Source organism: Rhinolophus ferrumequinum, chromosome 15 (genome assembly GCF_004115265.2).
Source record: "Rhinolophus ferrumequinum isolate MPI-CBG mRhiFer1 chromosome 15, mRhiFer1_v1.p, whole genome shotgun sequence".
Lineage (NCBI taxonomy): Eukaryota > Metazoa > Chordata > Mammalia > Chiroptera > Rhinolophidae > Rhinolophus > Rhinolophus ferrumequinum.
The window spans coordinates 48,219,953-48,235,527 of record NC_046298.1 but is presented as its reverse complement, the minus strand read 5'-3'; the positions used below and the strand labels follow the sequence as shown (position 1 = coordinate 48,235,527).

Here is a 15,575-nt window from a genome sequence, read left to right as displayed (position 1 = left end):
CATATATATATGTATATATATGTGTATATATATATATATGTATATATAAAATTATAGTTGACATGTAATATTATTCAGCTTCAGTTTCAGGGGTACAGTGCAGTGGTCAAGCATCTACACTGTCCATGAAGTGGTCTCCCTAATAAGACATGTGCCCAGATGACACCCAACAAAATCTTTACAACATTATTGATTATATTCCCTAAACTGTCTTTCATATTCCCAGGCAATATTGTAGTTACCACTTTATGCTGTCTAATCCCTTCTCATTCTCCCTTATCCCCACCCCCTCCCTTCTAGCAACCATCAGTTTTTCCTCTATGTCTCTGAGACTATTTCTGTTTACTTTGCTCATTTATTCAGTTCTTTATATTCCACATATAAGTGAGATCATATGGTATTTGCCTTTCTACAGCTGACTTATTTCACTTAGCATAATGTTCTTTAGGGTCATCCATATTGTTGCAAATGGTGATTTTTTATTCTTCTTTATAGCTGAGTAATACTCCAGTGAATAAATGTACCACAGTTTTTAAATCCAGTCGTCTACCGATGGGCATTTGGGTTGTTTCCAAGTTTTGGCTATTGTAAATAGCGCTGCAATAAACATAGGGTTGCATATATTTTTTCGAATTAGCATCTTGGTTTTCTCTGGATAGATACCAAGAGTGGAATTGCTGGGTCATAAGGTAGTTCCATTTACAGTTTTCTGAGATACCTCTATGTGATTTCCATAGTGGCTGCACCAATCTGCTATCCCACCAACAGTGCACCAGGGTTCCCTTTTCTCCACAACCTCTCCAGCACTTGATGTTTGCTGATTTATTGATGATAGCCATTCTGACCGGAGTGAAGTGCTATCTCATTGTGGTTTTTATTTACATTTCTCTAATGATTAGTGAGATTGAGCATTTTTTCATGTCTGTTTTCCATCTGTATGTCCTCTTTAGAAAAATGTCTCTTCATGTCCTCTGCCCATTTTTTAATTGGGTTGCTTGTTGTTTTGGTGTTGAGCTGAATGAGTGTTTTATAAATTTTGGATATTAACTTCTTACCAGATGTATCATTGACAAATATCTTCTCCCATTCTGTAGGCTGCCTTTTTGTTTTATTGATGGTTTTCTTTGCTGTGAAAACACTTTTAAGTTTGATGTTTATTTTTTCTTTTACTTCCCTTGACTGAAGGGATATATCAGTAAAAATATTATTCAGGGTAATGTCTGCAAATTTACTCTCTGGATTTCCTTCTAGGAGTTTTATGGTTTCGGATCTTACATCTAAGTCTCTAATCCATTTTTGAATTTGTTCTTGTATATGGTGTAAGGAGGTGGTCCAGTTTCATTCTTTTTGCATGTGTCAGTCCAGTTTTCCAAGCACCATTTATTAAATAGACTGTCTTTACCCCAATGTAAATTCTTGCTTCCATTGTCATAGATTAAATGATCATATATGAATGGGTTTATTTCTGGGCTCTCTATTCTGTTCCATTGATCTATGTGTCTGTTTTTATGCCAGTACCATGCTGTTTTGATTACTATGGCCTTGTAGTATGATTTGATGTCGGGTAGTGTGATACCTCCCACTTTGTTCTTATTTCTCAAGATTGCCGTGGCTAGTTGGGGTCTTTTAGGGTTCCATATAAATTTTAGGATTATATGTTCTGGTTCTGTGAAAAATGTCATTGGTAGTTTGATAGGAATTATGTTGAATATATATATTACCTTAGGTAGTTTTGACATTTTAACTATACTAATTCTTCCTATTCATGAACATGGTAGGTGTTTCCATTTATTTGTATCTTCTTTGATTTTTCTCTTCAGTGTCTTATAATTTTCTGAGTACAGATCTTTTACATCTTTGGTTAAATTTATTCCTAAGTATTTTATTGTTTTTGAAGCAATTGTAAATGGGATTGATTTCTTGATTTCTCCTTCTCATAGTTTATTATTGGTGTATAAATATGCAACTGATTTCTGAATATTAATTTTGTATCCTGCTACTTTACTAAATTTGTTTATCAGTTCTGATAGTTTTTGGTGGAGTCTTTAGGGTTCTCCTACATAGTATCATGTCATCTGCATATAAAGACATTTTTACTTCCTCCTTACCAATTTGGGTGTCTTTGGTTTTTTTCCCTCTTGTCTGATTGCTGTGGCTAGAACTTCCAGAACTATGTTTAATAAAAGTGGTGAAAGTGGGCAGCCTTGTCTTATTCCTCATCTTAAGGGGAAAGATTTTTAGCCATTTCCTGTTGAGATGATAGCTGTGGGTTTATCACATGTGGCCTTTTTTATGTCGAGATATGATCTTTCTAGTCCCACTTTGCTAAGAGTTTTTATCATAAATGACTGCTGGATTTTGTCAAATGCTTTTTCTGCATCTATTGATATGATCATATGATTTTTATTTTTTCCCCTCCCCCTTACTCCCCCTTCTCTTTGTGGCCTAGCATGTAGTCTATCTTGGAAAATGTTCCATGTGCACTTGAGAAGATAGCATATTCTGCTGCTTTGGGATGAAATGCTCTAAAAATATCGGTTAAATCCAACTGGTCTAAAGTGTCAATTAAGGCCACTGTTTCTGTGTTGATTTTCTGTCTGGAGGATCTGTCCTTTGGTGACAATGGGGTATTGAAGTCCCCTACTCTGATAGTGCTACCATTGATCTCTGACTTTATGTCAGTCATAAACTGTTTTATATATTTAGGAGCTCTAATGTTGGGTGCATAGATGTTTAATAGGGTTATGTCCTCTTGTTGGATCGATCCCTTTATAATTATATAATGCCCTTCTTTGTCTTTTATAGTAGTCTTCATTTTAAGCTCTATTTTTTCAGAAATAAGTATTACTACCCCAGCTTTTTTCTCATTTCCATTTGCGTGAAACTTTTTTTTTTAAATTAAAGTTTATTGGGGTGACAATGGTCAGTAAAGTTACATAGGTTTCAGGTGTATAATTCTGTAATACATCATCTACATATCACATTGTGTGTTCACCACTCAGAGTTAGTTCTCCTTCCATCACCATATATTTGATCCCATTTACCCTCATCTATCACCCCCCACCCCTTAACCTCTGGTAACCACTAAACTATTGTCTATGTCTATGAGTGTTTGTTAGTCACATTTCTGGTAATCAACAGCCATGTGTGCCTAGTAGCCATCATATGGGTTTGCTCTAGAGCCAATGATAGTAAAGTGACCTCTGGCTTTAAAAGAGAGGAAGGTCAGGAGACCCCAAAAGTGGGTCTCCTGTATGGGAGACTTTATCAACTATCTATCTATCTATCCATCCATCCATCCATCCATCCATCCATCCATCCATCCATCTATCATCTATCGAGAATTCCTTAGTGACAGAAAGCCAGCAGCCCTCAGACCTGAAAATCAGCCCACCAAGAGCAGGTCACAGACTAAGAGAGGGACATTTATCCCTCCAAACCTTTCTAGGCTGTGCAAACTTGGTCAAATTTCCTAACCTCTGTGTCTCAGTTTTCTTATTTGTAAGATGGGGATAACAGTAGCACTCACCTCATAGGATAAGAGTATTTTAAATGAATTACTACTTGTAATGGATTTAAAAGTATGTGGAAGAAAGGAACTATTGTATATAAATTCTGTTTAAAGGTAAACATTTTTTTTTATGTGTCTCAGATGAGATGAGATGTTTGCAGGTGTTCTACTGAAAAAAAAAAGAGCAGGCAAGCTAAAAAAAAGGAAAGGAGATAAATTTATTTTTCTTTACTCAGTGATGAAGAGAAAGATATATTGGCCATTGGGATGACTAGGATATTCTCAATAGAACAAGAGGAATGAAGATTGAATTTAAAGGAAATATTCAATGGTCTGTTTTCAGAGCAATATTTCATAGACTTAGGAATCTTCAGCTTATGAGATATTTTTATTGTGTGTTTTTATGTTGGAATAATATATCATCTATGTAATAGATATGTTGGGGTAATCTGGTCAATTACCTTACATCCAAAGACTAGGGAGCAACATTGGTCCACATTGAGAATATGGGAAAATGTTTTCTGTTAAAAGAAATTGGACGAGACAGCATCAAAATGGCGGTGTGATGTGAGCCTCTGGAAATCTCTGGAATTTACAACAAATTAAACAGCTGTACCTCCACAAAGGACTCCCTGCACAGCAGACAGGCAAGACGAAGAGGCTCACTAGTGAATTCACCTAAATGTGGGCAAATTGCGTGAGCAGGGGAGGAGGGAAGGGAGAAGTGCAGAGAGAGCCGCGTGGGCGCAGGATGCAGACCTAGCTCAGGGCTATATGAGCTCGCTGCATCCCGGAACTGCTCGGGCTGCTAGAGCTCTGTTTATGGCCACAAGGCTGAGGGGACAGCATATAACACGGCTGAACCCAATGCTCACGAAAGAGACCTTGGAGCAAAGACTGAGGTAAAGAAGGTTGAAAACGGTGGTTTAAGCCCTCACTGATGAGCAGAGAATGGAAGCCTTAAGCACTGAGACTAGCCACCCCCTCCTTACGCTCCCAGAGTTAGCCCTGCCACCACCTGCCCAGTGCTAGAAGCGGAACAGTAGCGGTGTCAGATCAAAAGATCAGAATACTTGCAGTTCTGAGAACTGTGATCTGCAGACACAAATTCACCCAACTAATTCTGGCAAAGGAGAGGGAGCTGTGGAAGCAGGACTGGTTGTGGTGGTGATCGCTGCCATTGCTCTTGACCACCTCTCATAACTCACCCTGCCCCTGTCCCCACCTATCTAGGTGGATCCCTGCAGGAGTAAACAGAACTGCTGAAACACACGGGCTCTGAATCTGGTGCAGGAAGAGCTTTGGAACTTCAGAAGCTCTCCATAAACCCACAGGGACGCGGCGCCCTATGACCCAGATGAACTGTTAACAGAGGGAAGCCTGCCTTCCAGGGAATCCCCCCATTGTATGAAAAGCTGGAATAGTGCAGAAAAAGCATAACACTACAGTGTGTGAGAGAAAAAAGGGCTGCAGTTGGAGAGAAAATAAAACATTCTACCAACATGTACTGGAAAACAAAAAAAGACCACTTCCTATCAACCTGTTGTAGACCCCCTCCTCTAGATGTCTAGGAAGAGAAATAATAAATCAGTAATTGCCATGAATAACCAAGGCAACAAGACAGCTCAGAAAGAAAGTGAAAAGTCTCCAGAAAATGAAGTTAAAGATATGGAAATATGTGATTTAAATGACAGAGAATTCAAGATTGCAGTTTTGAAAAAACTCAACGAGATGCAAGAAAATACAGAAAGGCAGTTTAATGAACTCAGAAACACAATCAAAGAACAACATGAGCATTTTACCACAGAGATTGAAATTTTAAAAAAGAACCAAATAGAATTTCTGGAGATTAAGAACTCAGTAGAAGAAATGAAGAATGAAATAGCCAGCTTAGGTAGTAGAGTCGACCAGATGGAGGAAAGAATCAGTGACATCGAAGATAGAAACCTGGAAATGACATGGATGGAAGAAGAAAGAGACTTGAGACTTAAAAGAAATGAAAGAACTCTACAAGAACTTTCGGACTCCATCAGAAAGAGCAATATAAGAATAATGGGCATACCAGAAGGAGAAGAAAGAGAGAAGGGAACAGAGAGTATATTCAAACAAATAGTCGATGAGAACTTTCCAAATTTGTGGAAAGAACTGGATCCTCGAATCCAAGAAGCAAATAGAACACCTAATTACCTCAACCCCAACAGGTCTTCTCCAAGGCACATTGTATTGAAGCTGTCAAAAATCAATGACAAAGAAAGAATCCTCAAGGAAGCCAGGGAAAAGAAGACGGTAACCTACAAAGGAAAGCCCATTCGATTATCATCAGATTTTTCAGCAGAAACTCTACAAGCCAGGAGGGTGTGGAACCAAATATTCGAACTATTGAAAGAGAGAAATTATGAGCCAAGAATAATATACCCAGCAAAGATATCCTTTAGATACGAAGGAGCAATAAAGACCTTTCCAGACATACAGAAGCTGAGGGAATTTTCTAATACATGACCTGCACTACAAGAAATACTAAAGGAGGCTATTCGACACCATCAACAGGGACAATTTGTGGCAACCAAAACATTAAAAAGGGGAGAGTATGGGCCTGAACCAGAATATGGGAATGGAGAAAGTAAGCATGCTGAAGAAAATGGAATACTCTAAACATCAAACTTCCTTTTACATAAACTTAATGGTAACCACTCAAAAGAAATCCAGAACTCAAATATATACTGTAATAAAAGAAGAAACAGAGAGAAACATCATAGAATACCACCACACAGAAATAATAGACAACAAACAAAAAGGCAAAGAAACTATGGAGACACAATCTTATCAGAAAACTAAAGATAGAATGATAGGAAATCCTCACATATCAATAATCACCCTAAATGTAAATGGACTGAACTCACCAATAAAAAGGCACAGAGTAGCAGATTGGATCAAAAAACTAAACCCAAACATATGCTGTCTCCAACAGACGCATCTCAGCTACAAGGACAGCGTAGACTCAAAGTGAAAGGAGGGAAATTGACTCTCCAAGCAAATGGTATCCAGAGAAATTCAGGTGTAACCATACTGATATCAGATGAAACAGACTTCAGGGTGAAAAAGGTAACAAGAGACAAAGATGGGCATTTCATAATGGTAAATGGGACTATACAACAAGAAGACATAACAGTCATCAATATTTATGCCCCCAATCAGGAAGCACTGAAATGTACCAAGCGACTACTAACAGAACTAAAGAGAGAAATTGACCAAAACACAATTATACTAGGGGACCTAAATACATCATTGACAGCTATGGATAGATCATCCAAACAGAAAATAAATAATGAAATAGCAGTCCTAAATGACACATTAGATGAAATGGACATAATTGACATATATAGAGCACTTCATCCTAAAACATCAGACTATACATTTTTTTCTAGTGTACATGGAACATTCTCAAGGATAGACCATATATTGGGACATAAAACTAACCTCAGCAAATTTCAGAAGATTGAAATCATACCAAGCATATTCTCTGATCACAATCTTTGAAATTGGATATGAATAGCAAAAAGAAAGCAGGAAAAACCACAAATACATGGAGATTAAACAACATACTTTTAAAGAACAAGCAGGTCAAAGAAGAAATTACAGGAGAGATCAAAAGATACATAGAAACAAATGACAATGAAAATATCCTAGCAAAATTTTTGGGATGCAGCAAAAGCAGTTTTAAGAGGGAAATTTATATCATTACAGGCCTATCTCAAGAAACAAGAAATATCCCAAATAAATAACTTCATACTGCACCTTAAAGAACTAGAAAAAGAAGAACAAATGAAACCTAAGGTCAGCAGAAGAAAGGAAATAATAAAAATCAGAGCAGAACTAAATGAAATAGAGAACACAAAGACAATAGAAAAAATTAGTCTGACAAAGAGCTGGTTCTTTGGAAAGATTAACAAAATGATAAACCCTTGGCTAGGCTCACTAAGATAAAAAGAGAGAAGACACTAATAAACAAAATCAGAAATGAAAAAGGGGAAGTTATCACTGATGCCACAGAAATACAAAGGATCATCCAAGAATACTATGAAGGACTATATGCCACCAAATTCAATAACCTAGAAGAATTGGACAAGTTCTTAGAAACATATAGCCTTCCTAGGCTGAACCCTGAAGAACTGGAAAATCTAAACAGACTGATCACCAGTAAGGAAATTGAATCAGTCATCCAAAACATTCCCAAAAGCAAAAGTCCGGGACCAGATGGCTTCACTAGTGAATTCTATCAAATCTTCAAAGAGGATCTAATACGAATCCTGCTCAAACTCTTCCAAAAAACTGAAGAAGAGACAGTACTCCCTAACTCATTTTATGAGGCCAACATTACCCTGATACCAAAACTTGGTAATGACAACACATAAAAAGAGAACCACAGATCAATATCTCTGATGAATACAGATGCAAAAATCCTAAACAAAATTCTAGCAAATCTAATGCAAAAATGCATTAAAAAGATTATTCATCAGTTCTTGTTTCTCATTTGTTTGTCTTGTTCTTTTGTTGTTTTGGGTTTATATACCACATATCAGTGAAATCATATGGTTATCTGCTTTTTCTGACTTATTTCACTTAGCATTATATTCTCAAGATCCATCCATGTTGTCACAAGTGGTAGATGAGGGTAAAGGGGATCAAATATATGGTGATGGAAGGAGAACTGACTCTGGGTGGTGAATACACAATGGGATTTATATGTGATGTAATACAGAATTGTACACCTGAAATCTATGTAACTTTAGTAACATTTGTCACCCCAATAAACTTTAATTTTTAAAAAAGAAATTGGTATATGGCTCACACACGAGAATATTTGCTCTTGAGAATAAAAACACCTTTTCCCATAGCAGTGTATGTTTCTACAAGGGAAAGTGAGATGGCATGTCCAGTGTTCAAGGTTTATATTCCTTATATGAAACTGAAGCAGGAATTCATTGAAAGACACTCTAATGAGGTTTGGGTTTTGAGGCTTTAATTTTCTGAGAGAGCAGAGCTCTGATTCTTACCTGAATCGCAAACGTTGTATGTTTGAGCATCCCCATTACCTTAAATCCAGAAAAGGAGATATTTGATTTTGTACACTGTGCAGACTGAACCATATTAGGTAATAATATCACATGTAGTAATCCTTTGAATGGCTAAATATTTTAGCTTTTATAGATGCTGTGAGTTAGCCATCCATTCAAAAAATTACATTTTTTCCTGTTATGTATTTCGTAGACATGGAAAAATGAGGCAATGAATATTTTAAAGTAGACTTATTTTTATAGAAATGTTACATCCTCCTGATTCAAATAGCACAGTACCATTCGACGAACAAAGCAAAACATCCTTATTTCCTACCATCCAAAAGTAATGATTGAACATGCTCTTCTGTATCCTGCTGTTTCCCCTTAAAAACAATATCCACAACATTTTTACATTTTCACCCCTTTCTCTCTCTCTGAGTATATATAAGTATATATATTCCGTCATTTAAATTATGCATATAGTATATAAATAAATTATATATAATAGATAATAATATATTACATGCACAATATATTATATATAATATAAATATATAAATATGCACATACTCATATACAAATATAGGCTTAATTATATATAACAGTATATACAACATGTATAATACATAGTATATTAAATATGATATAGATATTATATAAATTATATGAATAATTTAAATGACTGCATAATATTCCATTTGGTCATGTACATAATTGTCTTTATGATTCCCATGGTCTACTTTTATGTAATATTTTGTGTTTTTGTGAGTGTTTTGTGCGCCTGTGTGTATTTGGGTATGTGTGCTTTTGTGGCTATTTAAAGTGTGCTTTTGTGTCCTTTTGTGGCTATTTAAAGAATACTGAACTGAGACTTCCTGAGAAAACAGTTTCACATTGTGTAACCATCTCTTGAGGTCAAGTTCCCAAAATGGGTTTGTTGAGTCAAATGTGACCTCCATCTTTTACTTTGAAACATGTTGCAAAACTGCCCTTCAGAAATTCTGCACAACGGATGTTTCTGCCAACTTCTTCCTCCGACTCAACTGCAGCTGCTCAGCTTCTGCAGCCTCTGTATTGCTACATTCTGTAGCTCTAAAATTTGCTTCTTCCTTCGATGGCCGTGACCTAATCTGGGCTCAGGATGACCGTGACCTAATCTGGGCTCAGACCTGACCTTCTCTGACATGGCTTCTCTCATCACTCTGCACATGGACTCCCCTTTCCTCAGTTTTCTTCCTTGCAGTCCCAGCTCCACTGTGGTCTCCATGGAGGTCTTCCTCAGACACAGCTCTGACCGGGTATTGTTTCATTCAACACTCCTCCTTGATTCCCAGCTCCCTTTTCTATAAAATCTATGAAAAGTAACCTCACAACGTAATCTGATCATCAATTTCTAACTGGGTAGGTCGTGGCGGGTAGTCACGCCCCAGGTGTATAACTTCATAGTAAAAGGCTTATCTTTGCCTTAAGCGGCCCTGTCCACTGTTTCAGTGCATTTACGTTAGTACACTTTTGAAATAAGCTATAACCACCCTCAAGGGACCACATAATCTTAACTATCCTGTAGTCTGATTCCGGCCTTACTTTCTCCCACCTCCATGTAATCTTCCTTACATTCCCTCCTTAATTTCAAATGCATAAAACAAGCTGCAAAACTGTTATTCTCTGGAACATTTAAGATCCTGCCTTCTGGCAATTGTCATCGGTTATGGCTCAAATAAACTCATGAAAACTCTCTACAGGTTTAAGTGTTTCTTATGTTGATATGATGTACATCTTACCACTAAAAACTATGTAAAAATGTAAAATGTAGGGGTTGTACAAAAACATGTTGTTTTCCAGATTTGACCCAAACTTTTGACAAGAGGAATGGTTTTAGGACCTTTTCTGTGCACCTAGGCTGTAACATAAAACCTGGCACCAAAGAGAATTTAAGTATATTTCTTTTAATTGATGATAGCTTAAGAAAAATTACCGTGTTACTTTCCCAGTAACTTTCGAGGGTCTTGGGAATTGTTGGGCAATTACAGTAGAGATTTTGCAACAGACTGGGTAATAATCGTGAGGTCTCCAGATTCAGGGGGCAGCAGGACCTTCTGAGTAATGTGGGTCTCCTCAGCCTGGCTGATGGTCTTAGATTTAGAAGCAGTGATTCCAAAGGAAGGACCTTCCAATAGGCAGCTCTAAGTTCTGTACAAATTTATGGCTTATCTTAGGGCAAGAGTTGCATACTCGCTGATCTGGGTCTGCCTGGGTAAGAAGGAGGGTGTTCCAGCTGTCCCCTGGGTGGGGACGCGGCAGGTTACCTGGGAATAGGTGACCTCCTTTGGGTCTTCAGAGGCCTGAGGGAGGAAGGGAGAATATGATATGGTGGTGTGATGTGGGGGACCAAGGGGTTATTGGGGAGTCTAGTAGAGGGGGAACGCTTACCTGTCTATCCATTGGTTCAACTGCCTCTGGATGTCTGTCTGTCCTGGTAGCTTCTGGAGAGAAGAGGAAGTTATTAGGGGGTGTACATTTGAGTCTCCTTCTCTAATTCATATGCTGAAACCCTGCCTATGTGATCGTATTGGGAGGTGGTGCCTCTGGCAGGTGATTAGGTTTAGGTGAGGTGATGAGGTCATTATGAGGGAATTCTCATAATGGGATTAGTGTCCTTCTAAGAACAGGCCAGAGCTCCAGCTCTCTCTCTCATTGCCACCTTGTGAGAACATAGCAAGAAAGTAGCTATCTGCAAGAGAGCCCTCTCCAGGAACCAAATTGCCAGCACCTTCCTCGTGGACCTCCCAGCCTCCAGAATTGTGAGAAATAAATATTATTTGAGTCTCCTGGCCTATGGTTTTCTGTTACAGCAGCCAGAATGGACTAAGATAGAGGTGGTTATGTTTTCACCGAGGCTGTTGTAGATTTCCCCAGCCCCATCTTCTGATTTTACAGACAAGAGCCTGGGCTCAGGAAGTTTCCACAGTCACAGCTTGAGCCAGCAAATCAGCCCATGCCTCCTTGCCTCCGAGCACCCTCACCCCCCTTTCCTGCCTCCAGCAAATGCAACTCCTCATTTCCTCTGTATGATCTGCAGGGTTTTGGGTTTTGAGGCTTCAATTTTGGACTACTGGAGTCTCTGCCTAGGCTTCCCTCCCCCTCACAAGGACCTACTGTTTTTAGCTTTGAAATGTTGGAGGATGAACAAGAAGAGGAGGAGGAGGAGAAGCACGATGGTCACTGAAGCCAATCAGAAAATGCTGGTGTTTTTCCATTTGGTCATGTGATGGGGCTGCAAAGGAGGAAATAATGTTGAAGCATCTGCCTTTTAGTCCTTTATAAAGTACCTTCACACAAGGCACAGTTTCTGTGTGCTCTCCAGTCCCCATCACAATCTCGAATTTTTGACCCTTGTAAACAGTGATATAAATGGAACCACTGTAAAGTGGAGTCAGAGCTGCCATCCCAGAGGAACTGCATGGCATCTCTTATTCCTCAAACCTTTGGGATGTTAAAATAGGGCTAACTAACCTTTGGACTGGACCTAAGCTACCTTGTGTCCCAAAGAACTGTTTGTCCCAAAGACAACAAGAAAACAGATATGACCACCAGATTGATGACTACTACACTGAAAATTAAAAACATTGTTTAAAATTAGCATCATTACTTTTATTTGCACCAATGGAAATGCCTTCTTTCTATTGATGTGATTGTTCCCCTTTCCAAAAATACCCCTTGCATTTGCCTCCTAATTGGAACATTATTTGTGCTTCTACCTGAATTAATTATTCCCAAATATCTATTCTCAATGATCTCTGTAAATGCTTCTTGACTCTCACTTTGAAAGGTCTTTTATTTTCAGGTAATCACCCCATTTCTTTTTCTTTTTAATTAAAATTTATTGAGGTGACAATGGTCAATAAAATTACATAGGCTTCAAGTGTACAATTCTGTAATACATCATCTATATATCACATTGTGTGTTCACAACCCAGAGTCAGTTCTCTTTCCATCACCATATATTTGACCCTACTTACACTCATTTACCACCACCATCCCCTCTTACCCTCTGGTAACCACTAAACTATTGTCTGTGTCTGTGAGTTTTTGTATCTGTCACGATGTACCAAAATTAACTCAAAAATGGATCGAAGATCTAAATATAACACCTGAAACAATAAACAGCAATGAAAAAAAACATAAGTACTAAACTTATGGACCTTGGGTTCAAAAAGAATTTTATGAATTTGACTTCCAAGACAAGGGAAGTAAAAGCTAAAAGAAATGAATGGGACTATATCTAACTTAAAAGCTTCTGTACAGCAGATGAAACCATCGACAAAATAAAGAGGCAAACAACTGAATGGGAGAAGATTTTTGCAAACAGTGCCTCTGATAAGGGGCTAATATCCAAAATACATATAGAACATGCAACTCAACAACAAAAAATCAAACAACCCAATAGAAAAATGGGTAGAGGACCTGAAGAGACATTTTTCTGAAGAGGACATACAAATGGCAAATATATGAAAAAATGCTCAACATCAGCAATCATCAGAGAAATGCAAATAAAAACCCATTATTCTTATATTGCTCTTTCTGATGGAGTCAGAAAGTTCTTGTAGAGTTCTTTCATTTCTTTTAAGTCTCAAGTCTCTTTCTTCTTCCATCCGTGTCATTTGCAGGTTTCTATCATTCCTTCCTCCTTCTGGTCAACTCCTCTACCTAAGATGGCTATTTCATTCTTCATTTCTTCTATTGAGTTCTTAACCTCTGGAAATTCTATTTGGTTCTTTTTTAAAATTTCAATCTCTTTGGTAAAGTGTTCATGTTGTTCTTTGATTGTGTTTCTGAGTTCATTAAACTGCCTGTATGTTTTCTTGCATCTTACTGAGTTTTTTGAGAACTGCAATCTTGAATTCTCTCATTTAAGTCACATATTTCCATATCTTTAAGTTCCTTTTCTGGAGACTTTTCACTTTCTTTCTGAGCTGTCTTGTTGCCCTGGTTATTCATAGCAATTAATGATTTATTATTTCTCTTCCTAGACATCTACAGGAGTGGGGTCCACAACAGGTTGATAGGAAGAGGTCTTTCTTTTGTTTTCCAGTACATGTTGTTAGAATGTCTTATTTTCTCTCCAACTGCAGCCTGTTTTTCTCTCTCACACTGTAGCGTTATGTTTTCTCTGCACTATTTCAGCTTCTCACACAATGGGGGGGATTCCCTGGAAGGTGCGCTTCTCCTCTGTTAACAGTTTGCCTGGGTCATATGGCACCGCCTCCATGTGAGGATGCAGAGAGCTTCTGAAGTTCTAAAGCTCCTTCTGCACCAGATTCAGAGCCCGTGTGCTTTAGCAGTTCTGTTTACTCCTGCAGGGATCTGCCCAGATAGGTGGGGACAGGGGTGGGGTGGATTGTGAGAGGTGGCCCAGAGCAATGGCAGTGACCACCACCACATCCAGTCCTCCTTCCATAGCTCTCTCCCCTTTACCGGAACTAGTTGGGCTGCGAATCTGTGTCTGCAGACCACAGTTCTGAGAACTGCAAATATTCTCTTCTTTTGATCTGACATTGCTACTGTTCTGCTTCTAGCACCAGGCAGGTGGGGGCGGGGCGAGCTCTGGGAGGGTAAGAAGGGCGCGGCTAGTCTCAGTGCCTAAGGCTTCTGTTCTCTGCTGGGCAGTGAGGGCTTAAACCACCATTTTCAGCCTTTTTCCCTCAGTCTTTGCTCCAAGGTCTCTGCCGTGAGTGTTGGGTTCAGCCGTGTTATATGCTGCCCCCTCAGCCCTGTGGGCCATAAGTGGAGACCTAGTAGTCCGAGTTCTTCCCTCTCCCGCAGCTGTGGTAGTCCCAGGATGCAGCGAGCTCGAAGCACTGAGCTACGTCTGCATTCTCCGCCCACATGGCTCTGTCTCCACACTTCTCCCTTTTCTCCTCTCCTGCTCGCCCAATTTCCCCAGCTTTAGGTTATTTTCGTATTGTGCCTCTTAGTCTTTCCTGTCTGTTGCGCAGGGAGTCTTTTGCCAGTTATAGTTGTTCAATTTGTTGTAAATTCCCGGGGAGATTTCAAGAGGCTCATGTAATGCTGCCGTTTTCATGACGTCCAGAAATTTTTTTTAAATAAAGTTTATTGTGGGGACAAAGGTTTGTAAAGTTACATAGGTTTCAAGTGTACAATTCTGTGATACATCATCTATATATCTGATTGTGTGTTCAAAAAGATGAAATAGAGCCATTTGTGAAAACATGGATTGATCTTGAGATTATTATGCTACGTGAAATAAGTCACACAGAAAAATCGAGAACCATATGATTTCACTGATTGTGAGATATAAAACAGAAATTTAATGAGTGGTTGTTTCTGGGGTTTATAGGAATGGGAAGAAATAAGGATGGATGGCCCCCAGATTTTTACTTGAGTTAATGACTGAAGGCCGGTGCCATAAGCCAGGAAGCAACAAGCCTGCATTTATGTGTGTGAGTGATGTCCATGTAGCATTTTCATTCAATATATTACCTCATAGGTCTATGCCTTCAGAACAGAGGTTGGCTAGGCTGCTTGATGTTAAGGCTGCCAAACTCATGCTACTGTTTATTTAGGGACAACCTTTACTCATTTAAAATACCTGCATGATTAATCACTTTCCTAAGACAAGTTTCATACACTGTTAGACATTGGTCATGTCTTGCCAAAGATGCTGGTAGAAGTCCACACACCCAATATCCATAGCTTGTAATTAATTTGATTCTATGGCTTTTGTAGACATTGGCAGGATTATGCACTGTTCTTCAAATTCAAAAGTAGCTCTTACTTCCACTAGGACTTCCCCCTCATAGTCATGTGTCAGGAGTATCCATCTAAGCTTAATACCAGCGTCATCACAGCCTGACTAGTTAGGTCCACACAAATCAGATCCCCTGTGCTTATATTGTTGGGTAATGATCTGGGCATAGGAAAACATGGTGTAGAGACTGCATTTTAAGAATCTGTGAATGAGGAGAAGGGGTTTTCCAAGAACTGAG

General features: G+C 38.7%; 1 protein-coding gene across 1 annotated transcript in view; it reads right to left on the bottom strand.

Annotated features, from left to right (window-relative positions):
- The window catches only part of NLRP2 (NLR family pyrin domain containing 2), a 63,200-nt gene extending 51,418 nt beyond the window's left edge, over positions 1 to 11,782 (bottom strand). Inside the window, exons 1-3 of the mRNA XM_033129292.1 lie at positions 11,725 to 11,782; positions 10,999 to 11,051; positions 10,544 to 10,910 (exon numbers count right to left, since the gene is read on the bottom strand). The gene's annotated coding sequence lies outside the window, so the exon portion shown is untranslated. The remainder of the gene's footprint in view (positions 1 to 10,543; positions 10,911 to 10,998; positions 11,052 to 11,724) is intronic.
- Positions 11,783 to 15,575: the final 3,793 nt, after the last annotated feature.